The sequence below is a fragment of the Stegostoma tigrinum genome, chromosome 7, assembly GCF_030684315.1.
Source record: "Stegostoma tigrinum isolate sSteTig4 chromosome 7, sSteTig4.hap1, whole genome shotgun sequence".
NCBI lineage: Eukaryota > Metazoa > Chordata > Chondrichthyes > Orectolobiformes > Stegostomatidae > Stegostoma > Stegostoma tigrinum.
In genome coordinates, this window is record NC_081360.1 from 38,733,381 (window position 1) to 38,759,436 (window position 26,056).

At 41.5% G+C, this 26,056-nt stretch overlaps 1 long non-coding RNA gene across 1 annotated transcript; it reads left to right on the forward strand.

The window, feature by feature from the left end:
* The first annotated feature begins 2,694 nt into the window (after positions 1-2,694).
* LOC125453763 (uncharacterized) lies at positions 2,695-24,450 on the forward strand. The gene is made up of 3 exons (XR_007247848.1): positions 2,695-2,797; positions 19,248-19,371; positions 24,335-24,450. It is a non-coding gene; the product is annotated as an uncharacterized LOC125453763 (long non-coding RNA).
* The last annotated feature ends 1,606 nt before the right edge of the window (positions 24,451-26,056 follow it).

Genomic DNA, 26,056 nt, shown 5'->3' on the forward strand with positions numbered 1-26,056 from the left:
TTCCAGTCCTCTGGGACCCTCCCTGACTCTAGCAAGTCCTGAAAGATCACCACTAACACTTACACTATCTCTTCAGCTATGTCCTTTAGAACTCTGGGGTGTAGTCCATCTGGTCCAGGTGATTTATCTACCTTCAGGCCAATCAGTTTTACCAGCACCTTTTCCTTGGAGATGGCCACCATACTTAGTTCTGCCCCCTAACTCTCTTGAACTTTTGGGATATTCCTCATGTCTACCACAGTGAAGACTGATGTGAAGTAATGATTCAGTTCCTCAGTAATTTCCTTGTTCCCCACTACTATCTCTCCAACATCATTTTCCAGTGGTCCAATGTCCAATTTTGCCTCTCTTTTGCACTTTATAGATCGAAACACACTCTTACAGTCTTCATTTATATTACTAACTAGCTTAACCTCATATTTAATCTTCTCCCTCCTTATTTCTTTTTTAGTTGTCTTCTGTTGGTCTTGTAAGCTTCCCAGTCCTCTGCTTTCCCACTGCTCTTCACCACATTATATACTTTCTGTTTTGCTTTTATGCTATCCCTGACTTCCTTGGTCAGCCATGGTTACCTCATCCTCTCTGTATCATGCTTCTTTGTCCAATGGCTGTGTCGCCTGAATTACTCCCAGAAAATCCCGCCATTGCCGTTCTACTGATTTTCCTGCTAGGCTCGTCTTCCAGTCAATTCTGCCCAGCTCCTCCCTCATACCTCTGTAGTCACCTTTATTTAGTTGTAGTACAGTTACCTCTGATTCTATCTTCTCCCTCTCAAGTTGTAGAGTAAATTCTATCATATTATGATCACTGTCTTCTAACGGCTCCTTCACCTTAAGCTCCTTATCAAGTCTGCCTCATTGCACAACATTAAACCCAATATTGCCTGTTCCCTTGTGGGCTACACCACGAGCTGCTCCAAAAAGCCATCTTGTAGATATTCCATGAACTCCTTTTCTTGCAATCCACTACTAACATGACTTTCCCAGTCCACCTGCATATTGAAAACCCCCATGATCATTGTGCGTTTGCCTTTCTTACACACCTTTTCTATCTCCTGGTGTATCTTGCGCCCCAGCTCCTGACTACTGTTTGGAGCCCTGTACACAACTCCACCTGTGTTTTTTTTTAAACTTTGCGGTTCCTCAGCTCTACCCACACACATTCTACACCGTCTGACCCTACTTTGTTTCTTCCTATTGATTTAATTTCATTTCTCATTAATAAGGCAACCCCAAACCCTCGGCCTATTTGCCTATCTTTTCGAAAGGATATATATCTTTGGATATTTAGTTCCCAATCCTGATTCACTTGCAGCCAAGTCTCCACAATGCCCATCACGTCATACCTGCCTGTTTCGATCTGTGCTACAAGCTCCTTTACCTTATTCCTTATACTGTGTGCTTTCAGACATAATACCTTCAGTCCTGTATTAACTGTCCCTCTTCTCATTGTCATTCATTTATCCAGTGTGCTTGAAGTTTGATTTCTAGCCCTTTGCAAACACTCTGTCCTATGCTGGAGATTTTAATAACCTCTGCTGAGTTCTCCTTCCCTGTCATTTCTTTCATAATGTTCCACGTAGTTGAATCCACCACTACAGATGTTAACCTTCTGCTTTGTTTCCAACTGGGGCAAGTTTCACCATTCCCCCCCCCACCCCACTTTCTCATTTAAATTCCTGTTGACCAGCCTATTTACCCTTTTCACTAGAACATTGGCCCTAGCTTGATTCAGGTGGAGACTGTCCCAACGGCAAGATCCCTCCTGTTCCCACATCGATGCAAGTGCCCCATGAAGAGAAGCCCTCTTTCCCGCACCACGCTTTTAGCTATGTGTTTACTTCCCTTACTCTTGTCTCCCTATGCAAATTTGCACATGGTTCAAGCAGAATTTGGAGATTATAACCCTTGAGGACCTGTTCTTTAATTTGGTTCCTAGCTCCCGATAATCTCTGAACAGTTCCTCCTTCCTTGTCTTGTGTAGGTTGTTTGTTTCGGCATGACCACAACAACTAGATCCTCCCCTTCCCATTCCAATATCGTTTCAAGCCAGTCAGAGATGCCTCTTACCCTGGCGCCAGGCAGGCAACGCACCATATAGGACTCTCAATCCTGCTTACAAAGGATACTTTCTATTCCCCTAATTATAGAATCCCCTACAACTACCACGTCTTTTTGTTCCCCCCTCTTGAATGGCCTCCCATGCCACAGTGCAGTGGTCATTTGGCTCATCCTCCCTGCTGCCCTTTTCCTCATCCACACAGGGAGCAAGTACCTCATGCCTGTTAGACAAGGTCAAGAGCTGAGGGTCCTCTGATCCTGACTGCAGGATCCCTCTACCTGCCTCTCTTACAGTCACACCCTGCTGCCCCTGGCCACTAACCAAATTTGAAGTACTTAATCTAGCAGGTGTGACTGCCTCCTGAAACACAGCGTCCAGGTACTTCTCCCCCTCCCCGATGTGCCACAGTGTTTGAAGCTCCGATTCCAGCTCATCAACTCTGAGCCGAAGTTCCTCGAGCAACCAACACTTGCTGTAGCTGTGGTCAGTGCAATTCACAATGGGATCAGCCAGCTCCCACATCATACAGAGACACAACAACACCTGTCTAGCCATTTCTGCTTAGTTATTTACTTTGCTAACTTATATAATTTATTAAAATGAGTTAATTAAATTTGTTGATACTTCTTTCCAGGGTTCTTTTTCACTGCCAGAATATGTGATTTTATTTAGCCAGCTGTCCCCTTGCGCTTTCCTGGCTCCCACCGCTGAACGAGGAAGGCCGCAGTCTCACAAGGTCAGTCTTTTAAACTGAAAGTTTACCTTCCTGGCTGCCCTCGCGCCCACTCCTGATTCCATCCGTTGAACAATGAAGGATCATCCTTAACAATGACCAACTTATTATTACAAATAAATAGATTCTAATTCTAGGTAAACAGCTATGAACTGTCAAGATATCACTGTACTGATTAAATTCTAGCTGCCTTATACAACTCCCTTTTATACATACATACATACATACGTACAGACACTGAAATAAAAACATTGGTGTTATGGGTAGAGGGACAAACTGGGAAGGCAGTTCAATGGTCCCTGTCCCCAGGGTACACTCAGATGATCGTTTTGATCTGCCAGGACTCACTGTTTGGTAATCTCTCCCATCTCCAGAAACATTTTGTTTTCTTGTAGGAGGCACAGAGCATCTGGTTCACCACATGTAAATTTTCTGTTTGACTGTTTAAGAGCCAATAGCATCTGGTGAGGGAAAAGAAACTGGCTTTCTGCACGCTTTAGAAATGTTTTACTGCAAGAAGGACAGACACCACTTCCCTTTCTGGAGGTCGGAATGATTCTGGCTATCTTATTATTCCAACAAACTAGCCAACTACCTGGGATTCAATCAGATACTTGCGGCTGACGGAAAACCAATGCCATCGACAACTGATCACAACTCCATAGACAAATCGGTTACTTGTTTTCTGTCTGAATTTTTCTTCATACACACCCTTGCCACCACCCCCCCAACTGCTTAAGGAAATATTCGTGCAAACAATACTCACAATATGTATTATTAGCTTGCCTTTAAAAAAGTGCAACAATCCCCTCCATGATCTTTGGTTTCCAAAATAACCACTGCGATCAGAAGCAAAAATATGCAAAAACTAAAAGTTACAGCTTTAAGTAGACTTGAGAATTAAACAAAGCAGTGTGGTCTGTCAAATCTGATTGAAGGAATGTTGATCTTTGTCTCAGTGCTATATCCTATAAGTCTCTTTCATTTCCTCAATATCCTGCCTTTATTATACTTAGATTAGAATAGACATGTTGGAAATTAACTGTGGCCAATTGTGGTGTATTCAATGATGAAAAGTGTGGAAAGGATGAAGATCTTCCGTCTGAAACTGAAATGACAGCTTGCAGAATCCTTTCATAGTCACACAGCTGCAAAAATATTTCTCTACTCATTTCAGTCAGAGTTGAAATCTGAGACAATGCTTGTTGGGATTTAAACATGAAAGACTCATAAACTACTTTGTTTGGCAAAAGAAAAACAGATTCCCTCTTCCTTACAAGTGTATTCTGCAGAATTTACCATGTAATATCAGCAACACATCTGAGTTATGCCACAAAATAATACTTTATAATAGAAACGCAACAATTTTGTCCTGAAAAATGGTCTGAAATTTTTAAGAACAAAAACAAAGTTGCTGGAAAAGCTCAGAGGTTCTGAGGAAGAGTCACCGGACCCAAAAAATTAACTCTGTTTTTGCCTTCACAGATGCTGCTAGACTTGCTGAGCTTTTCCAGCAACTTTATTTTTGTTCCTGATTTACAGCATCCGCCGTTTTATTGGTTTTTATTCTGAAATTTGTACATTTTGCTAACTTTGAGTTCTTCTTTAAAAATGAAATTGAAGATATTGAATTAACTTAGAATAAATGTCCGTACATCTGGGTCTGATTGGTAGTTTCTGGTACTGAAATGGATTGCAGTATATTTTGAGGCATAACCTGAAGGAATATTTGGGCTTCAAGTCAGAACACAGGCGCTGAAGCAAGCCATTCAGCCCTCAAATTTGCTTCACAATTCAGTCAGGTCATTGCTGCTTTGGATCTAAGATCCATTTTACATTTATTCCCGTCTTCCATCTTTAGAACAAAATTTAGGAGTTGTCTCGAGCACCCCTACAGTGAGACTAGAAGTGGGCAAGATGTTGGTATGGAGACAGCATTGTTCACCATGGGATATCACATGGCACAAAAACAGTAGTTGCTGGAAAAGCTCAGCAGGTCTGGCAGCATCTGTGAAGAATAAAAAATCAGAGTTAATGTTTTGCCTCCAGTGACCCTTCCTCAGAAAAGTTCAGAATAACTGGCATAGCAGCCTATGGACAAAGTGCAGGTAAATGAGATTAATGTTGTTTGGTGTTTGTTGGTCAGCATAGGCTTCATAGGCCAAACACCTGCAATAATGTGCTAATCTATCCACAGAAATGGATATTGTTAACATGAAAAATAGATTTTGTATTGAGTGATAAATGTTTTCTAATTTTAGCAGAATTTGAAACTAACTGCACTTAAAATGCCCAGCATAGAGAAGATAATAGGAGAACAAAGTTCTGCAGATATTGAAAATTTGAAATACAAACTGAAAATTCTGAAAATACTCAGTAGGCCAGACAGGATCAATGGAGAGAGAAAGAGAGACAATGCTTCAGTATTAGTTCTGAGGAAGGGTCTCTACCCTCTTTCTTTCTTCACATTTCCTGTGAAATGTGCTAAGGATTTCTGACATTTAGCATTTCTTTTGAAATAAAAGTAATCCATTTTGCCAGTCGCCCAAGAAGCAATCATACTTCCTATGTGATGCCCAGTATCCTTCAACAGGAATACCCAGCAACAGCTGCCTGAGATCTGATTTACCAAATATTAAACATGAATTTTTTTTAAACAAAGCTGAAGTATGGAAAAAGCATAAGCAACTTTCTAAGCAAATGTAAATGAATGACAAACCAATAACTGATGATCCAAAACACGAAAACAGTTAATAAAAATGATCATTAAAACAAAAGCACCAAATAGCCATGCTTAGGATGCACAGCTCATTAACAATAGACTACAGACCCTAAATTCTACTCATGAAGGAAGGGGGAATGAACTGGGACTGAGTTAATGAGTTGGGTTCGATTATGATCAATTTTGTTTTCACTTCCGGTGGGGCACAGTCTGAGTTGATCTCAGCAGAATTCATGTGAAAATTGGGGGTGGTGGAAGTGGGTATCCATTCAAACTGAGTTTTTTATTCCCTCTTTCTCTTGTCACTTGTGTAGATATATTTTGGGGGAGGGAGAAGGAGGAGGATGGGTTCCTAGTCTTCCCATTCTTGACGTGAGGATGACTGTTAGAGCTCTTTAATGGGTTGGCACTCATGCAGGGGGGTGGACTACATCATCCAGTGTGTATCTTGGCTGTCAAAACAAGTAGCGACACAGAGTTAGGCTCTGGCTTCAAGGCAATCATATCTTAAGCACTGGAAAGTTGTCTATGAACAGAGCACCCACAATCTGCGTGTGTGTGAGCTCACTGAGGTGTGAGGCAGCCACTTGAGATGGAAAGGGGCAGTGCTTCCAAGAAATCCAAAGGCAAGACCCATGAATTGAGCCTGGACCCATTTTCAAACAAGTTTCCCATACAAAAAAAGCAGATTCAATTCATTCCAAAACTATCAAGGAGACAAATTCTTCTGCAAGCCAACTTAAACCAGTCATGAATCTGAAGGTGGATATCTTTCATTTCCTGCTAACTGCAATGCGAAGATACAATTTAATCTGGTGCACATGTAATTTAATGATTATGCATGACATGCTAATGCATGACAATTAGATTCCCACTGCCGGTCATCAGGAATCACAAGCCACCTTCAATTTACTTCTAACTTAGTTCCCAACATTCTGCTCATCATTGGAACCTAACATTTCACCTCCCACATTGTGGACTCACTCCTGGCTTTTGTTTTTGCTCTAGGCAACAGCAATTTATTCTACCCATAATGTAATTATCCGAAAGACTCATTTATTCTGTTCTGCCCAGCAAGAAACAAGAAAAGGTTCATGGGTTACATTGTAAAAAAGAGCTGAAAATAATACTTATATGGTTGATAAATGATGCAACCACAAGAGTGAATGTATCTTTCTTAAAAATGATGGGATATACTATGCAAAAAAAATTAAGTATTTAGGAGTTTTATCTGCATACAGTGATCTAACATTGTGATATATTCTGCTTTGTGGGTGGGCTGCCACCCAAAAAGGAAATGCTGTTATTGAGAACCCTGTTAACTCAGTGCTGCAGGGTGTATAAGGAGTGAGTTAGGATTAGTAGGAGACACGACTTGTGCACAAAAGTGCAACTTGTGTTAGGAAAATATGCATACAAAAATGGTGGCTCAGTGGTAAGCACTACTGCCTCATGGCACCAGGGACCTGGGTTTGATCCCAGCCTCAGGCGACTGTGTGGAGTTTGCACATTCTCCCTGTTTCTAGATAATAAAATGTGAGGCTGGATGAACACAGCAGGCCAAGCAGCATCTCAGGAGCACAAAAGCTGACGTTTCGGGCCTAGACCCTTCATCAGAGCCTCACATTTTATTATCTTGGAATTCTCCAGCATCTGCAGTTCCCATTATCTCTCCTGTTTCTACATGGGTTTCCTCCAGGTGCTCCAGTTTCCTCCCACTGTCTAAAGATGTGCAGGTTTGGTGGATTGGCTTTGCTAAATTGCCCATATTGTCCAGGGATGTTTAGGTTAGGTGGGTTATACATGGGGAATTAGGGGAATGGGTCTGGTTGGGACACTTTTTGGAGCAGTGATGAGGATTTGTTGGGCCGAATGGCCTGTTTCCGCACTGTAGAGATTCTACGATGAAAAATCAAACCCTAATGTTCTGTGTGTGCATAAGTGGAGCCAGATCTGAATAACTCACCAACGCACACAGTCAAGACTCATATGTTAGGAATGGACATTTAGGAAATATTTTACAGGGCAACTATCGCCTGGCAAAGAAATCACTGCCTTCAGTAGAAAGGAGGCAACTACAGCTGAAGCAAAAGTATTTTTCTTAATAGGTAGTGCACATCAATTCAAAGATAAAACAAGTTCACTTGCACATTTTGCTTTTTGTATGCTGGCATGGTCCTATTGTACGTATGGTTATTATGCTTCTGTGCTTTATAAGCCAATGCCTAGCATGTCATAGATCAGAGAATGCCCACAGTGTGGAAACAGGCCCTTTGGCCCAACAAGCCCACACCGTCACTCAGCATTCCACCCAGACCTATGACATGCCATGCCATCTCAACAAATATTAAAAAGGGTTTGACCATTGGAGTGCAGTCAGGCAAGCTTGATATAGAGGTTGGGAGGTGCACTGGGCCAAAGGCACTGAGTTCAAGTCCATAACAGAACACATTGTCCATGAAGGAGTGTTCATGATAGAATTCTACAGGGTAGTAATCAGCCTGGGAACCATTCCTCCACCTCCTAAAGGAATCAAAATATTAAGATGAAAGGTACCCAGCAGAAGATAAGGCCAGAAATGGAATACATACTCATTGAATTTTGAGTTATAATAGGATAAAATAGATGAACTTGATGCTACAGAGATATAGGTTTAGGTTTGGATCACTTTCAGACCCTATACGTAGGACAAACGTATGATGTTCACAGGAATTTTCCATACTAAACAATCGTAATTTGGGGGAATTCTGTCCATTGAATCCCAGTAAGCCAGAGGTGATAGTATTTATGAGCTTAGCAAGATGTTTTCACACTGAAACACCCAAGATTCATTTGTCAGCAAATAGCATTGAAATACATTCCCTGTACTAACAGCATTCAACTCCTAATAAGTCAAACAACAATTTGTGTCTATGCAAGCAGCTTCAATGTGAAACCTGTCCCAAAACATTATGTGAGAAATAATAGAATGAATGAACAATGAGAGCAATTTAAAGTCAGGACAGAGCAAGGAATCTATTGAGTATAATGCACTCCTCTGCATAATTAATTCAAAATAGGATCATTCCTAGGAGATATCACAAAAGGGAAGGTTTTTTTTTCCTTTGTGTAGCCAGGAGGAGCAGGAATTATCTGTTCTTGCTGAAGAAGGGAGAATCTTTCTCAGCCTCAGATTTTCAGTCCTTCCTGGATGAAAAATGCCAACAAGATCTCGCCAGATCTCAAGCAAAGTGAGCAGCTACGAAACTATGATCACCACTCCTCACTGATTTCTGGAAGTAAAGTAGATGAGTGGCATGTTAAAATGTAGCCTCTAAGTTCAAACAATGCAGGGCACATTTTGCAACAGGAAATTGGTTTCAAGTACAGTTTGCCAACCATTGATTCACACCCCAGACTGGGAAGTTCAAATCAAGGCTGTGAGAGTTAGCCACTATGTTCTTCTATTTGCAACAAGAGGCAGTAGACATCAAACAGAACCAATTATGTCTAGTTAAAGACTTATTTATAGTTCAATAGCACATAGGAACTGAGAGAGATGAAGGATATAAATTCACTGAGCTTGAAATTTGCACCTGGAGTCCATGGCTCAGTACACCCATATACCCATTGGAAATGTGTTGGTAAGAGGGAAAAATTTCCTTCTGAACTCATTTTCATGATAACAGTTAGGTAAGACATGACTGCAGCGTATCCCAGCTCCATTCCCATGTAGTTGCTTACTGTACAATCCAGGGAGCCAAGCAGCTTTCTTTATTAAATATGTGCTTTAGGCAGTTGTTGTCTTTAAAGGAGCAGTCCTAATTAGAGGGAAGTTGCAGTAGTGTAGTCTATTATGCTTATAAAAGAGAAGCTATGTTACTCTAAGGGAGGGCTAGACATCCTAAATTTAGTCAACCTATCCGGATCTATTCTGTATCATGGGGAAAGATTTCCTTGAGGTAACCCTGTAAAGGCAGTAGTGAATGTAATTAGGGTATTGATTGCCCAGAATTACTAGAAAACCCACTTTTGAACAGATCATGGAACATCTGTAAAGATGGTTGGCGCAATCCTTTCCGAACTTGGTTATTTTGTTTCGTCAACCTAAGTAATCGGTGAGGAAGATCCTGCAGAAATTACAACTCTGTCTGCTGCAACTCTCCTTTTCCAATCAGAAGTTTCTGGGGACATGATAAAGTTGCTAAATATTTTTGACAATCTTGTAAAACCTGAAAAACTGGGCAGTCCACTTTTCAAAAATTAGTCGATAAATTCAAAGAAATAATTGCAATCAGAACTGAGCACTTGTCATCAGTTTTTACCAGCAACTCAATTGCATTGACTGGAAATCCTGTGGACTATGAGAAAATTATTCTATCGTCTCTTTTGCAAACCTTGATGAACAGGGATTTTTTTTTCCCTTTATCCTTTTGTTTTAAAACATCCTCATGACTTTGTGTTGTATGAGTGTATTTATGTTTGGGATGATGAGATGTGGTTTTCATTTCTGAGTTTTAACTTGGATGTTAACCAGTTTTTGACAATTTAACTATAATGTTTGTAGTAAATAAACTATTTTGTGAATGTTTAAGAGGCCTGGTGAACACCTGGATAGGTGTACAAGAAAGCAGCAATTGTTATTTAGGCATTGGAATATATACCTTTATACTAATGGTGTGACTGGTGGAGTTGTGGGGCATGAACAACAGTGCATTCCTCCTGTCACACACATGACTCAGTCCTCTCAGTGCACTAGAGAAAACAATGGTCCTTTAAATTGACTGACAGCAAGGCGATGCAGCCAGCGGCATTCAATGAAATGGAGAACACTCTAAATGCTAGTAAGTTTGCTGCCTGAGGCAACTTCTCCAGTCGTGTTTCAACATCAAGCAGAAAGTTAGCATGAAATAGAGCCTGTAGATGGAGTAACCATTGTCTTCCTGATTTCCTCTGCAACCCCTTCATTTATGTTTGTGTTCGGCAAATGCTTCTGTACCTTCAGACAAGTCGAGAACAGTCAGCTGGTTAGCCATTGCAGAAACAAGTTTAAAGGGAAAGAGGAGATAGATTACTTTGAACAAAAGAGCACAATTACTTAAATTAATACTCACAACGACCAGTTCAGAAACTGGCACACAACAAATGTTAAAAGCTATTTAGAGGCAGAGCTTCATAGAATCTCTATAGTGTGGAAACAGGTCCTTCGACCCAACAAGTTCACACCGATGCATGCATGGACTGCAGCCAGGATAGGGTTAAGTCAGCTAATGATTGAATATCATTATTGTAAAGTTGCTAATCAATGTTGTTGCATAGGAATCAGGCGAGAATGTCGGTAAGCATGTAAGGCACTCCAAGGATGATGTACACCAATATGGGCGATTGTAATATGCATATGGACAAGATTAATCAAATTGACAGGGGTAATTTTCGAGGGAGAGTTCATAAGATTTTTAAGAGTCTGTTTCTTGGACAATATATCAGAAAATCAATCGGGAGCAGGCTATTTTGGATTTAGTATTTTATAATGACATGGAAATTAATTAATGATTTCATACCAAAGGATTCTCTAGAGAAGAGTGATCACAGCATGCTGGAATTTGAAATTCAGTTTAAGGATAAGGAATTTAAGTTCCATACCAGAGTTCTGGCGTTAAACATAGATAATTAGATAAGCATCAGGACAGATTTTGCCTGAGTAAACAAGATAAAAAGATAGTAAAGTTGATTTAGAACATAGTCAATTCCTTCCACCTAAAATGTGTTTAATACAGGAAGAAAGGTTGTGAAGTGGGGAAAAAGCATCCATGGTTAAGTAAGGAGATTAAAAAGTAACAAAAGGGAAAAAAATAAGATATACCGTGTTGCAAAGTTCAGTGGCAGGCTGGAGGGTTGGGAATCTTTAAAGACCAACTGGGTCACTAAAAATGTAATAAAATGGATAAAGGCAAATGATGAAAGAAAATTAACAAAAAATGAAAACTGCTGGCAAAAACATCTGTAAGTATACAAAAAGGAAGTGGATACCTAACGTGAATGTTATATCTTTAGAGGACAAAACGAATGTTAATAATGGAAAAAAATAGCATCCAGATTCAATACATCAATATTTTGCCTCAGTTTTCATGGTGGACGATGCTGAAATCATCCCAACAGTAGCAGGTATTGCAGAGGTTGTAGAAAAGGAGAAAGAAAAGGAGGACCTTAAAACAATTGCCATCACTGTAGGGAAAAATTACTGAGGAAACTATTGGGATTAAAGGAAGACAAGTCCGCCAGGCTTGATGGCCTACATTTTAGGGTCTTAAAAGGAAGTGACTGCTGAGATACAGCAATGGATGCATTGCTTATAATATTTCAAAATTCCCTGGAATTTGCGAAGTTTCTCGTGAATTGGAATATAATGCATATTCACAAAGGCAAAAGTAACAAGTAAAATAGATAATAAAATGTGAGGCTGGATGAACACAGCAGGCCAAGCAGCATCTCAGGAGCACAAAAGCTGACGTTTCGGGCCTAGACCCTTCATCAGAGAGGGGGATGGGGGGAGGGAACTGGAATAAATAGGGAGAGAGGGGGAGGCGGACCGAAGATGGAGAGTAAAGAAGATAGGTGGAGAGGGTGTAGGTGGGGAGGTAGGGAGGGGATAGGTCAGTCCAGGGAAGACGGACAGGTCAAGGAGGTGGGATGAGTTAGTAGGTAGCTGGGGGTGCGGCTTGGGGTGGGAGGAAGGGATGGGTGAGAGGAAGAACCGGTTAGGGAGGCAGAGACAGGTTGGACTGGTTTTGGGATGCAGTGGGTGGGGGGGAAGAGCTGGGCTGGTTGTGTGGTGCAGTGGGGGGAGGGGATGAACTGGGCTGGTTTAGGGATGCAGTGGGGGAAGGGGAGATTTTGAAACTGGTGAAGTCCACATTGATACCATATGGCTGCAGGGTTCCCAGGCGGAATATGAGTTGCTGTTCCTGCAACCTTCGGGTGGCATCATTGTGGCAGTGCAGGAGGCCCATGATGGGCATGTCATCAAGAGAATGGGAGGGGGAGTGGAAATGGTTTGCGACTGGGAGGTGCAGTTGTTTGTTGCAAACTGAGCGGAGGTGTTCTGCAAAGCGGTCCCCAAGCCTCCGCTTGGTTTCCCCAATGTAGAGAAAGCCGCACCGGGTACAGTGGATGCAGTATACCACATTGGCAGATGTGCAGGTGAACCTCTGCTTAATGTGGAATGTCATCTTGGGGCCTGGGATGGGGGTGAGGGAGGAGGTGTGGGGACAAGTGTAGCATTTCCTGCGGTTGCAGGGGAAGGTGCCGGGTGTGGTGGGGTTGGAGGGCAGTGTGGAGCGAACAAGGGAGTCACGGAGAGAGTGGTCTCTCCGGAAAGCAGACAGGGGTGGGGATGGAAAAATGTCTTGGGTGGTGGGGTCGGATTGTAAATGGCGGAAGTGTCGGAGGATAATGCGTTGTATCCGGAGGTTGGTAGGGTGGTGTGTGAGAACGAGGGGGATCCTCTTGGGGCGGTTGTGGCGGGGGCGGGGTGTGAGGGATGTGTCGCGGGAAATGCGGGAGACGCGGTCAAGGGCGTTCTTAATCACCGTGGGGGGGAAGTTGCGGTCCTTAAAGAACTTGGACATCTGGGATGTGCGGGAGTGGAATGTCTTATCGTGGGAGCAGATGCGGCGGAGGCGGAGGAATTGGGAATAGGGGATGGAATTTTTGCAGGAGGGTGGGTGGGAGGAGGTGTATTCTAGGTAGCTGTGGGAGTCGGTGGGCTTGAAATGGACATCAGTTACAAGCTGGTTGCCTGAGATGGAGACTGAGAGGTCCAGGAAGGTGAGGGATGTGCTGGAGATGGCCCAGGTGAACTGAAGGTTGGGGTGGAAGGTGTTGGTGAAGTGGATGAACTGTTCGAGCTCCTCTGGGGAGCAAGAGGCGGCGCCGATACAGTCATCAATGTACCGGAGGAAGAGGTGGGGTTTGGGGCCTGTGTAGGTGCGGAAGATGGACTGTTCCACGTAACCTACAAAGAGGCAGGCATAGCTGGGGCCCATGCGGGTGCCCATGGCCACCCCCTTAGTCTGTAGGAAGTGGGAGGACTCAAAAGAGAAGTTGTTGAGTGTGAGGACGAGTTCCGCTAGGCGGATGAGAGTGTCGGTGGAGGGGGCCTGGTCGGGCCTGCGGGACAGGAAGAAGCGGAGGGCCTTGAGGCCATCTCCATGCGGAATGCAGGTGTACAGGGACTGGACGTCCATGGTGAATATGAAGTGTTGGGGGCCAGGGAATTGGAAGTCCTGGAGGAGGTGGAGGGCGTGGGTGGTGTCACGGACATAGGTGGGGAGTTCCTGGACCAAAGGGGAGAAAATGGAGTCCAGATAGGTGGAGATGAGTTCGGTGGGGCAGGAGCAGGCTGAGACGATGGGTCGACCAGGGCAGGCAGGTTTGTGGATTTTGGGAAGGAGATAGAAACGGGCCGTGCGGGGTTGGGGAACAATGAGGTTGGAGGCTGTGGGTGGGAGGTCCCCTGAGGTGATGAGGTCATGAATGGTGTTGGAGATGATGGTTTGGTGCTCGGGTGTGGGGTCATGATCGAGGAGGCGGTAGGAGGTGGTGTCGGAGAGTTGGCGTCTGGCCTCGGCGATGTAGAGGTCAGTACGCCATACTACCACTGCGCCACCCTTGTCTGCGGGTTTGATGGTGAGGTTGGGGTTGGAGCGGAGGGAGCGGAGGGCTGCCCGTTCTGCGGGGGAGAGGTTGGAGTGGGTGAGAGGGGTGGAGAGGTTGAGGCGGTTAATGTCTCGACGGCAGTCATATGGTATCAATGTGGACTTCACCAGTTTCAAAATCTCCCCTTCCCCCACTGCATCCCTAAACCAGCCCAGTTCATCCCCTCCCCCCACTGCACCACACAACCAGCCCAGCTCTTCCCCCCCACCCACTGCATCCCAAAACCAGTCCAACCTGTCTCTGCCTCCCTAACCGGTTCTTCCTCTCACCCATCCCTTCCTCCCACCCCAAGCCGCACCCCCAGCTACCTACTAACCTCATCCCACCTCCTTGACCTGTCCGTCTTCCCTGGACTGACCTATCCCCTCCCTACCTCCCCACCTACACCCTCTCCACCTATCTTCTTTACTCTCCATCTTCGGTCCGCCTCCCCCTCTCTCCCTATTTATTCCAGTTCCCTCCCCCCATCCCCCTCTCTGATGAAGGGTCTAGGCCCGAAACGTCAGCTTTTGTGCTCCTGAGATGCTGCTTGGCCTGCTGTGTTCATCCAGCCTCACATTTTATTATCTTGGAATCTCCAGCATCTGCAGTTCCCATTATCTCAAGTAAAATAGATGATGGTGTCGTGTTGATGTGGTATTTCTGGATGTCTAGAAGGCATTTGATAAGGTGATGAATCAAAGGTTCATGCACAAGGTAAGAGGTTTGGCCAACATATAGAAAAGCAGGAAGACCGGATAAATGGGTCTTTTTCTAGTTGGCAAACTGTCACTAGTGCAGTGCTACAAGGTTCAGTCCTTGGGCCCCAACAGTTTGCATTTTATATTAATAACTTGAATGCAGGGACAGAATGTACTCTAGCCATATTCGCACATGACAATAAAATAGATGAAAGGTTAAGTTCCAACAAAGAAATTTACAGATTTATAACAGATGATTTAGGTGAATGGGCCAAAATTGGTAGATGGGGTTTAATGCGGGTAAGTGTGAGATTGTCCATTTTAATCAGAAGAATAAAAAAAGGCAACTTATTATCTAAGTGGAGAGCAATCTCAAAATGCATCAATGCAGAGGGATCCAGGTGTTCTCATGTACGAATTGCAGAAAGGCATAGTGCAGATAAAGCAGGTAATAAGGAAGCCAAACAGAATTTTGGTACTTACTAATAAAGGAATGGAGTATAAAAGCGGGAACATAATGTTACAAACATACAAGACATTAATGAAATTGCATCTGGAGTCCGATGCCATTGTGTCTACAGATCCCAGCACTTGATGAGACATACAGCAGTCATGTAATTTAATTGCTTAACAATTTACAAGGGTTTCTGTGCTGCTGAGTCATGGAAGAACTAGTGGCACTGAAGAGTAAAAACTGCTGCCCTCTTTCAGAATGCCAACATTCACGCTGCCAGCATTGCTACTCCAAGCCAGTCAGCACATCTGCTGTCACGTATGTAAAGTTGTAGCAATCCAAAGACAAGCTCTTAAGGCCCAGAGCCTACACCATTGAGAAGCCTGCTATCCTGGAGATCCCATAAGTGGCTGAATATTTCCTCTTCCTGCGGAGCACCTCATTGCCTTCCAGATACTGCTATAGACAGAATATTGCTAAGTGTTGCTAATGTTCCCAGCTGTCTGGAAGGAATTGATTACAAAGAAGGAAAGGGCAATAATGATCTTGACAGCCACCAGGATGGCTGTTCCCACTTTGCTTTGAGACTCTGTTTTCATGAAACAGGTGACACAGTTTTGCCACTATATCAGGAACAAAAACTGAAGTTGCTGGAAAAGCTCACCGTGTCTGACAATATCCGTGAAGAGAAATCAGAGTTAATATTTTGGTTCCTTCTGAGGAAGGGCGACCAGACCCGAAATGTTAACTGATATTTTTTCTTCACAGATGCTGCCAGACCTGCTGAGCTTTTCCAGAAACTTCTGTTTTTGTTTGATTTACAGCATCCACGGTTTTTTTTTCGGTTTTTATTCACCCTATATCCTTAGCGAAGTGAAGCCTCCTGAAGTACTTCTACTAATTTATCCCACAGCAAGAGTGGCTCTCCTGGAAGATTCTCTAGGTGTAGGGCTTTCATAAGTGAGCTCTCTTTCTCCTCCTTCCTTTGGAGAGATTCCCCTTTTGGCGGTACGGTGGCTCAGTGGTTAGCAGTGCAGCCTCACAGCACCAGGGACCTGGGTTCAATTCCAGCCTCGGGTAACTGTCTGTGTGGAGTTTGCACATTCTCCCCGTGTCTGCGTGGGTTTCCTCCGGGTGCTCCAGTTTCCTCCCACAGTGCAAAGATGTGCAGGCTAAGTGGATTGGCCATGCTAAATTGCCCAGGGTGTTCAAGGGTGTGTGGGTTATAGGGGGATGGGTCTGGGTGGAATACTTCAAGGGACAGTGTGGACTTGATGGCCTAAAGGGCCTGTTTCCACACTGTAGGGAATCGAATCTAAATATCCTAATTTTGTTACAAAATAAAGGGCACAGCAACTAGGTCTCATCAAGATCTAAGGATATGGAATTCATTGTCTTTCTCAAGTTTTCAGAAAACTTGATCTTGATCCAATAACTCACCATGCTCTTCCAACCAATTTTACCCAAGCACAAGGAAGTCAAAATTACCTCAGGCGCAAGTCCATTATTTATCCATAATACAGCAACGGCACAGGGTCCATAATTCTTCAACCACAACTCTTGCTGTTTCTTGTAGCCAAAGCAGACAGTCAATGAATTAATTTCAGTATTTGTATATTGCATCAACCCATTGATGATCCCACCCTCCCAACCATTTTTTGGTCAAATGTGAAAGATGTACCTCCAAAGGCCTGACATCAAGGGAACTGGACAGGAAAAAGTCAGTGGTATTTGTGTGCTTCTACAAAGGAGATATATATGCACACTGTGCAATTGAACTTCACATCCAGAAGCACTTAGAATGTTCTTATCAGCCCAGAAGACATAAAATGTGATCTTTGGAATGTGCTACATATAATCTGCACAGCCTTAAATGAAGCAGACTTCAAAAAAGCATTTCATTTTGATGTCAAATTCATGGAGCTTGACTGCACAAACACTCAGAACAAAAGACACTATATAAAGCTACAATGATCATACAGTTTTAAGCCCTCTACTTACAAAGTTACAATCAATGATTAAAATGGACTGTGGTATCCCATGCACAGGATCTCTTGACCACAGATTGGTTCTCTCAGCTGCACATAAGAAAACCTTTGGCAGTTAATTTCTGGATTGAAAACCTGGCTTCATTCAATGGCCAATTAATCACTACATATCCATACATTGCATAAAGAAATTAATCTTTTATCCCCAAGCCATTTTCTGATGAAGGGTCTCGGCCCGAAATGTCAGCTTTTGCGCTCCTCAGATGCTGCTCGGCCTGCTGTGTTCATACAGCTCTATATTTTGCTCAGTTTCCCTTATTGGTTATTCCACTGTCCAATAAGAGATTGTTGCAGACAAGACCAAATTTAAAATCTGATTTACTCATTTGAAAGTTATAAACATACGTCACAGAAAATTTGGCATTTGAAAGGATGCACTATGTTTTCATCATAATTGTGCTCAAGTGTTTTGAATTTGAGGAAAGGAGTTGAACTCTTGGTACTGTAACTTTGGACTTCTGTCATCCTGAGAATTTGGTCAATAGTAGTTGTTTCATATTGGCAGATTCATACTGCATTGAGTCCAAAGCAAAAACCACTGAGACCCTGTGTGATTTACTTCAATCAATATTCATAAGCCAATTTAAATTAAACAAAATAGTTCCTTCCTTAGATAAAAGGATGCAGAATGTTAAAATGTGTAAATTAAGACTCATTGTTGATGCCTATTCCCACAATATAACACACAATCTGAAATCAAACTATGAGGGATTTTTTTTTAATTTCCAAAAATGGACAGGTTTTCATTTAGATTACATGAAAAAAATTTCACATATGCTAGCCTTCCCCCAACTGGGTTTAAAGAGTTTAGGCCACCAGTCTTTCAAAAAGCAGATACATCAATCAAGTATCTAAATGAGCCCATGTGCTTCAAATAGAACCTATTTTCCATCTTTTACCCTAGCTACTGGGATATCGCATAGGTAAAGTAAATGCCGTTCTGACACTGTGGACAACAGGAAGCAGAATCTCATCTGATCATCTGTCCATTATCAGAGTCACTTCATGATTACACCTCTGTGATGGCCAGATCCTGTTGACATTCCTTCAGCTAGCTCACCACAACCCACATCTCAACAATACTTCCCTACATTAACTAAGATACCACCAAGCCAGCTGCAGGTCACTTCCTGTCTCATAGCTGTAGCTTCTTTGAGAGCATTTCACATCCATTACAGAACCAAGCCGGTCAATCAATATAGGATGAAAAAGTACACAAAATTTGAAATTACTACTGTACAGTTTCTGCCTTCTTTTCAATAAATTCACCCAGGTAAGATTTGGAACTTTTTTTCAGAAAAATGGTTCTCTGCCCAACACTTGTGTAAGAGTTCAGAAATCATTTGTTAAAATGTTTCCTAGGACACTGTTTCAATATCTGGCTGCTTTTATTTGTACATCTGTGAATGACTATCTTATAAGTAACTACATTAAAGTTTCTATATAAAAGGCTTAAATTTGGTTACTTATAAATACAAGTCTTAACAGCACCAGATTTCAATAATATAACTCTTATTTATCAGAGTATAAGTGCTTTTAACTATAAAATATGCAACTAATTCAGTGAAAAACAATGTTGACGTTTCAGAAAATTGAATATTGGTTTAAATGTTTTGAGCATGACAAAGAAGCGTAAGTTTTTGAATTAACATGACTGGAGTTATCTTCCTGAATCGTTAAGTTCAACATTAATCCCAAACTTGTTTTTGACAAATGGAAGAATGTTGGCACCAATGTGAATGTGAAACAGTGCTTCAGGCTGGGATGTCTTCATTTAATTTAATTTAGTTAGATTATTCTAAGTTAACTTAATTTAATTCAATCAACTAGCCCACTTCCCATTCTTTTCTAGACGGTAAGAAAACACAAAGCAACTGTCGGTAAGGGAAGATTGAGCAAACATTGACCACCAATCAGATCGTTAATGGAGATGCCTTTACAGGATGGTGGTGCAGATGGGACAGAGCTGAGTTAAGGTAACAGAAAGCTGGCATTTGCATCTGAGAGTTTGGTTGCTTTCTCACTCAGGCACAAGTTAAAAGACAAGTGGGGTTGAACTAACATAATCATGTTTTAATTTGCCAATATACATGTGACCTTCTTTTGCAGGATGCCTCATCTGTCTTGAAAACTTGAAGATAAAACTGGAAAGGGCAGGAAACTAGTCTGTTCAATTCTAACTACTCACCTACTTGGTACAGTTTAGGTCAAACCCTTGGTTCAGGGGTCTCTTTGCAGCAGTTCCAGAAAGCAGCTCACCACTAACTTCTTAACAGCAGTTAGGGATGAGCAAAAAATTCTGGTCTAGCCAGTAACTAATGTATCCCTATTGTGGGGAATATTGTCGATAAATATACACATGTGGAAACTGGAAGAAATTGAACCATTTTAGATATTTTCTGGATTTAAAAAGTAGGGTTTTAAGGGAACCCAAATGGTTTCCTGGAAATTAGATCAGCAGTTTCGTGTAGACTTTGAAGATCTGCTGATTACAAAAAGTCAAATTACTTTGAAAAATAGCCAGACAAAGTTCCTACAGAGGTAAAGGGAGGCATGGTGGATTTATTGCCCATCATTTCTGGAAAATATGGCTTTGGAAGAAACTATGGGGCCCTTAAACATTTTACAGTTAATGTCTATCATTTTACAGTTAATGTCTAGCCAAAAAGAAATGCTATTATATACTGACCATAATCCTCTGGCCTGTGTAAAAATCTTTAAGAATCGAAATGTTAAACTGTTTGGATGAAGTATATTAATCAATATTACAGCATAAAAATTGTTTGCTTTTGTTTGTTTGTTTATATTTTTGAAAAGGGTAATATAATTCCCCTTAGTCTATCGGGAATACAATGGTCTTTGAATAGTTTAAAGATTAAGAAGGTAACAATGAACTGAATACACTGAATTTTGAGTGAGGAAGGATGAACAACTGTAAGCTTAACTTCTTTGTGTTATTGTACTATATATGTTTCCATGTCTACATCATAATGAAATGTATTTAGAATTGATATCTATTTTCCAAAATGATGTCACCATATAGGTATTTATGAAAGAAAAAGGGAGGCTTCTTTGCCAAGAATTTAAAGGGGGCTCATGTAGTTTCTTATAAATGAGATAAACAGTTTAATGTGGGTTGTAATCTACCTGTTGATTACTGGAAGTCAAATGATATCGGAAAATAGCCAGGCAAGGGTTTTAGAGATGAGGTTTACTGGCTTGTTGGAAAACATGCCTTTTGAAGAGACTATTGAGCCCTGTGCTGATGGTTGCTTAGGAATCTTCTTTGGAATTGTTCTGTGGTTTACAAACCTTGGGAGTCAGAAACCTCCAAAGCTCCTTGTCATCAAGATAATTAGCTGAAAAGCTGAACTGTGACCTTTATCCCAAGACCCATACACAGCTTGAATTCTACCTGATTGATGGCTTGATTTGGACCATCAGCAATTGGATTTTATCAATAAGAAATCAGTGGATGGTGAGAATTTATTGATTTTTATCCATTGCTTTTCAGACCATTGGACAAGAAAGGATGTGTTTATTTTGCCCTTTTTTAAAGACCATCTCTTCAAAGTCATTGATGTATTTTGTGTTGTGTAAGAGTGTCTGTTTTGTGATTAAATAAATATCTAATTCCAGATTACACTTTAAATATTAACCAGTTTTGCCAATTGTTTTTCAAAATTCTTTTAAGGAAGGCAGGAGAATTTTTCTGGATACAGGACCAAAGGGGAACAATTGGTCACTTCGGTTTGAAAAAAACATTTGTATTAATTACAGGGACTCATGGAGTAGTGGGATTTGGTTACTTGCAAATTCCTCTTGGCAAAACATTGTGAACACCTTTTAAAAAAAATGCAAACTGAAGCAAGAAATATATGAAGCAAGCTAATTGTTCAAGATTTTAGAAATATAACCTTCAGTTTATGAGGATACATGTTATTAATTTTGTGTACAAAACACAGAACTTTTAATTCCAGAACTGTGTATCTATAATTCCAGTGTAAATGTCAGTGAACTCAATTGTTTTTCATGGCATTTTTGACATTCCATTATAAAAGTACAACTTGGAGATAAAAGAATATTTTCTGAAATCGAGATGATGTAGAATGCTACGATCAGTTGTTATAGATCCCAGTGCCTATTCCCATCTACAAGGCACATGTTAGTATTGTGAAGCTTGAATGGGTGCAGCTCCTATAACAATCCAAATTTCAATGCCATCCAGGACAAAACAGGCTGATTGGCACCCTATCCAACACCTTTCACATTCACTCCCTTCAGCAATGACACACAGTGACAGCAACTGCAAGTTGCAGTGTTCTAACTGACCAAGGATTCTCTGGCAACACCTTCCAAATCTGCAAACTCTAATATGACTTTTGACTCCAACAGGGCATTTTAACAATATTAATTTTATTACTTATAACATAAGAAACCAAGAGTAGATATCATCATGATAAAGAACTTAACATGCTTATTACAGCTAACTATAGTACACAAACAGTAGTTAAAAATTGAGCAGCTTTATTCCAGTAGCATATCATGCTCAAGTGATCCCTGATGTATCTGTGGGCTACAGAAAATGAAGCAGTGATAGCATATCTCTTCAAGGCACACATTCTCTGTGTATTAAGGGTCTCTAGAATACTGACTTTGAGGCATTGTTCATTTTCCCCAAAGATAAAAACATTTCCAAACAGATGTGGTTCATAAAAATTGTATTGTCATTTCAACAATTATACAAACAGAGAAAAAAACTATTTACAAGATAACCATTTCAAACTCCAATGTAAAGTCTTGATGGGGTGACAACCTGACCTGGTCTGGTCATCAAATGGAGATGTACACATTGTTCTCTGTTCCTTTTTCTTGACAACTTTGTCAATTTCCTGTTGGTACCTCTCACTCAACATCACCACGCAACTATCATCGCTAGAATGTTCTTCCTCCATTCTTTTCATGCATGATTTGTGTGTTGGTTCATTGTTCTGAGCTGGACTCTGTTCCTTCACAATGTAGCAGTGTGATCAGTAATAAATTAGTATTATCTCGGCTTGTTGCCTTTTTAGAAATAATTCCTAGTTATCTAAGTATTTGTTCTTGAATTTCTAATTTGTTCTGGACCAGACCAGACCAGACACAATCTCCCACCTCCATCCCCGTAACTTCCCAACCAAAGTATTGTAAGGAGATAACCTAGACTCAAACTTTTGTATTTGTTTAAAGGCAAATGTAAGGTGTTTTGTTCCAGATGTGATTTCATTGGACAACCATTAGGCTTTTGTCCAAACACAATTTATTCTTACAACAACTGCACCAATGTAAGCAGCATCTTATAAATGCATCCTTGACAAAAATACAATTCAGTAAAAGAGTTATGATTCTTGCATGCTGCTTTTCACCTCAGAAGGAAGAAACAATCTGATCTTTTTGATTTTTAAGAGAAAGCCTCGCTATATAAAACTTCACTCTTCCAGCCAAGAACTCATGCTTTTAGCTCAACAGCTGCAGAAACTTTCTCACTAACTGAAAGCAAAACTAAAAGCCTTCCTGTGTGAGCTCTGACACTGCCCACTCATGATTCTCTTGTCTCAATTTTTAAGAAAAAAGCACTCAGGCAGAAATCAAAAGCTATTTATTAGCTGCCCATCTGAAGGAGATATTCCAGCACCACTGTGGCAGCACCTCCCTGCTGTCTATTAGAGGGCACAGTGTCATCTCCCTGTCTACACAGCAAACAGTTTTCATCGTTCCCTACTTGCTCACTCTTCATGTGTCTTTTTAATTCTCCTCTGACTTTGAAGAAGATCTTGATTCTTGGAATGGTTAGACAATTGGTTTCTGGGTGAGGTCATTTGCATTTTCCTTCTGAGCATAACATGTTCTGGGGATGAGAATCCTTTCTCCAATGCTCAGTAATGCAATGTGAAAATCTCAATTCATTGCTTGACATATGATGATCATAGATTTGATTGCATATACCATACATTCTGACAGACTATTTGAATATGGCTAGAGGGGTGACAGGGAGAAAATCTCAATTCGGTACATGTGGCATGAAATGGTTTTCCAATGCACTGCAGTCCATCGTCAGTTGGAATCTGTGCAACGAACCAGAATAAACAGAAAACAGTGCTCATCATGTCAGAGACAGTTGCACTATTGTTTTGCTAAATGTCAAACACTGGGGGGCATAGAGAAGGAATATACTCCTGAATGTAAACTTCCCCATGTACTATGCATGGGTCTTTTACTGCTGTGACAATACTGTGATCTGTGCAGGCTTGTAGGCCTGCCATGTCTGGACCATTTGTGTCCAGCAGGTAAGAGATTTAAAGAAGCAAAGATGAGATTTCCTCTTGAGACTAGAGTCTGATTCTGCCAAGGTATGAATTGGTGATCTGTTGTATGCTATGAGACAGTCTCTCATAGGCTGCACCATGGAGTGGACACTTACTTCTGCAAGTGCTTTCAGGTTGGGTAGTGATAAAATGATGGCACATGCTCCTCTTTTGATTTAAGCTTTTAGCGTGTGATGTCCTGCCTTTCTCGGGCATATGACATTGATGTTTGTGAAAGCTTTTGATAACCATTCTCCATTAACATGTAGGGTGAGGTTAAGTGTGGGAAAACTTGATCACCTCCTGAAATTTTCATTTTTCTTGATTGAATCACGATGACATGTTGTGTTCCTTGCAGAGTGTTGAGATGTGGTACCGTCCTGTCGGTCACATATGTATTGTCATGGGGTCTTAACTTTTGGTACCAGATTCCTTGCAGATATGCCCAATATCCCTTGGTGCCACATAAGAACTGGGCAGCTTTTATGAAGCTGTGACAAATCCCAATTTAGGCTTATTGTAGCAGATTTTTCAGAAGTTCTGAGCAAGTGTAACTGGACCTAAAACATTAATTCTGATTTTTTTTTCTTCACAGATGCTGCCAAACCTGCTGAACTTTTCCAGCAACATCTATTTTTGTTCCTGATTTACAGAATCCACAGTTCTTTCTTTTAAAGAGGGGAGGAAAGAGAGAATAGCCACTAAGCATCAGTACAGGTCTGTGGCCTTCAATGTTGATGATATTTGCAACTTCAGCTTTTGTTAAGTGAGACAATGTTAGAATTAAAAAAAATCTATCTTCTTGCTATTAATTACCTTATTTGTAATTTGTATACCTGTCACAATTTACACAGACTGACACTGCTGTAAGTTAAAATATTCTGATGTCCAAGACTGGTGTCAGGATCTCATTTCATTTTCCAAATATTTGCTAGTGAGAATTTTCAATTTTTTTTAGAGATGACCGTCACTGCTAGCCATGATTTTTTTTTTGTAAAACTCCATCCCAGCATTTTCTTTGATGTGACAATACTTATGTTATCCCCTGTAGTGTAAGAAAAATGAATATCATGCTTTGAAAGAATCCAACAAATGTCAACCATTACACACAAGAACTAGGTTACAGTTGAGTAGCATTCTTTCAGTCATGTTCCAGATGATCCGTAATGAGACGGGATACATGCTTTCATACTGTGGTGATTTCATGAGAATGTGACTTAAAGGTACACCTACATATTGTGCCTCTTACAGTATACCCAACATACTAACCTTGAGACAGCAAGCAGTAAACTATCACCCAGTACGACAATAGCAGTTGATGCCAGGGAACACGATCACCTGAAAGCTCCTCACCAAGCCACACACTGACTTGGAAGTTTATCATTGTTCCTTCAACTACCACTGGGTCAGAATCCTGAAGTTCCCTCTCTGACAGCACTGCAGGCTGGAAGTGCATTCTGAGGACTGCTGTAGTTTGGGAAAGCAGTTCGCCACCACCACCTTGTCAAGTGCAATTAATGATGGGCAATAATGTGTCTAACCAAGAATGTTCTCACGTAATGAATAGGTAAAAACAAAAGTTCTGACTAACAAATAAATTTAGTGTTTCACATAGGCGTTTCAAATTCAGTTTGAAAATATGAAATTACAAAATAATCGGGCATATCACTGACTTCTGTAATCAACATGATAGGATTAATTATTTATGTGCCACTGGTTGGCAAGTTCTTCTGTTAGCATGGCATGTAAGGGAAATCACAAATATGCTGCCCGCAATTTTCCGACATTGATGTGGCAGCAGATGAGGTCGCCCACAGGTGATCCATAGTTTGAAAATTTAAGTTTATTGTGTTACTTCAATCAGCATGACAACATTGAAAATGCATAAGTGATAATGGGAACTGCAGATGCTGGAGAATCCAAGATAATAAAATGTGAGGCTGGATGAACACAGCAGGCCCAGCAGCATCTCAGGAGCACAAAAGCTGACATTTCGGGCCTAGACCCTTCATCAGAGAGGGGGATGGGGTGAGGGAAGTGGAATAAATAGGGAGAGAGGGGGAGGCGGACCGAAGATGGAGAGAAAAGAAGATAGGTGGAGAGGAGAGTATAGGTGGGGAGGTAGGGAGGGGATAGGTCAGTCCAGGGAAGACGGGCAAGTCAAGGAGGTGGGATGAGGTTAGTAGGTAGGAGATGGAGGTGCGGCTTGGGGTGGGAGGAAGGGATGGGTGAAAGGAAGAATAAGGTTAGGGAGGCAGAGACAGATTGGACTGGTTTTGGGATGCAGTGGGTGGAGGAGAAGAGCTGGGCTGGTTTT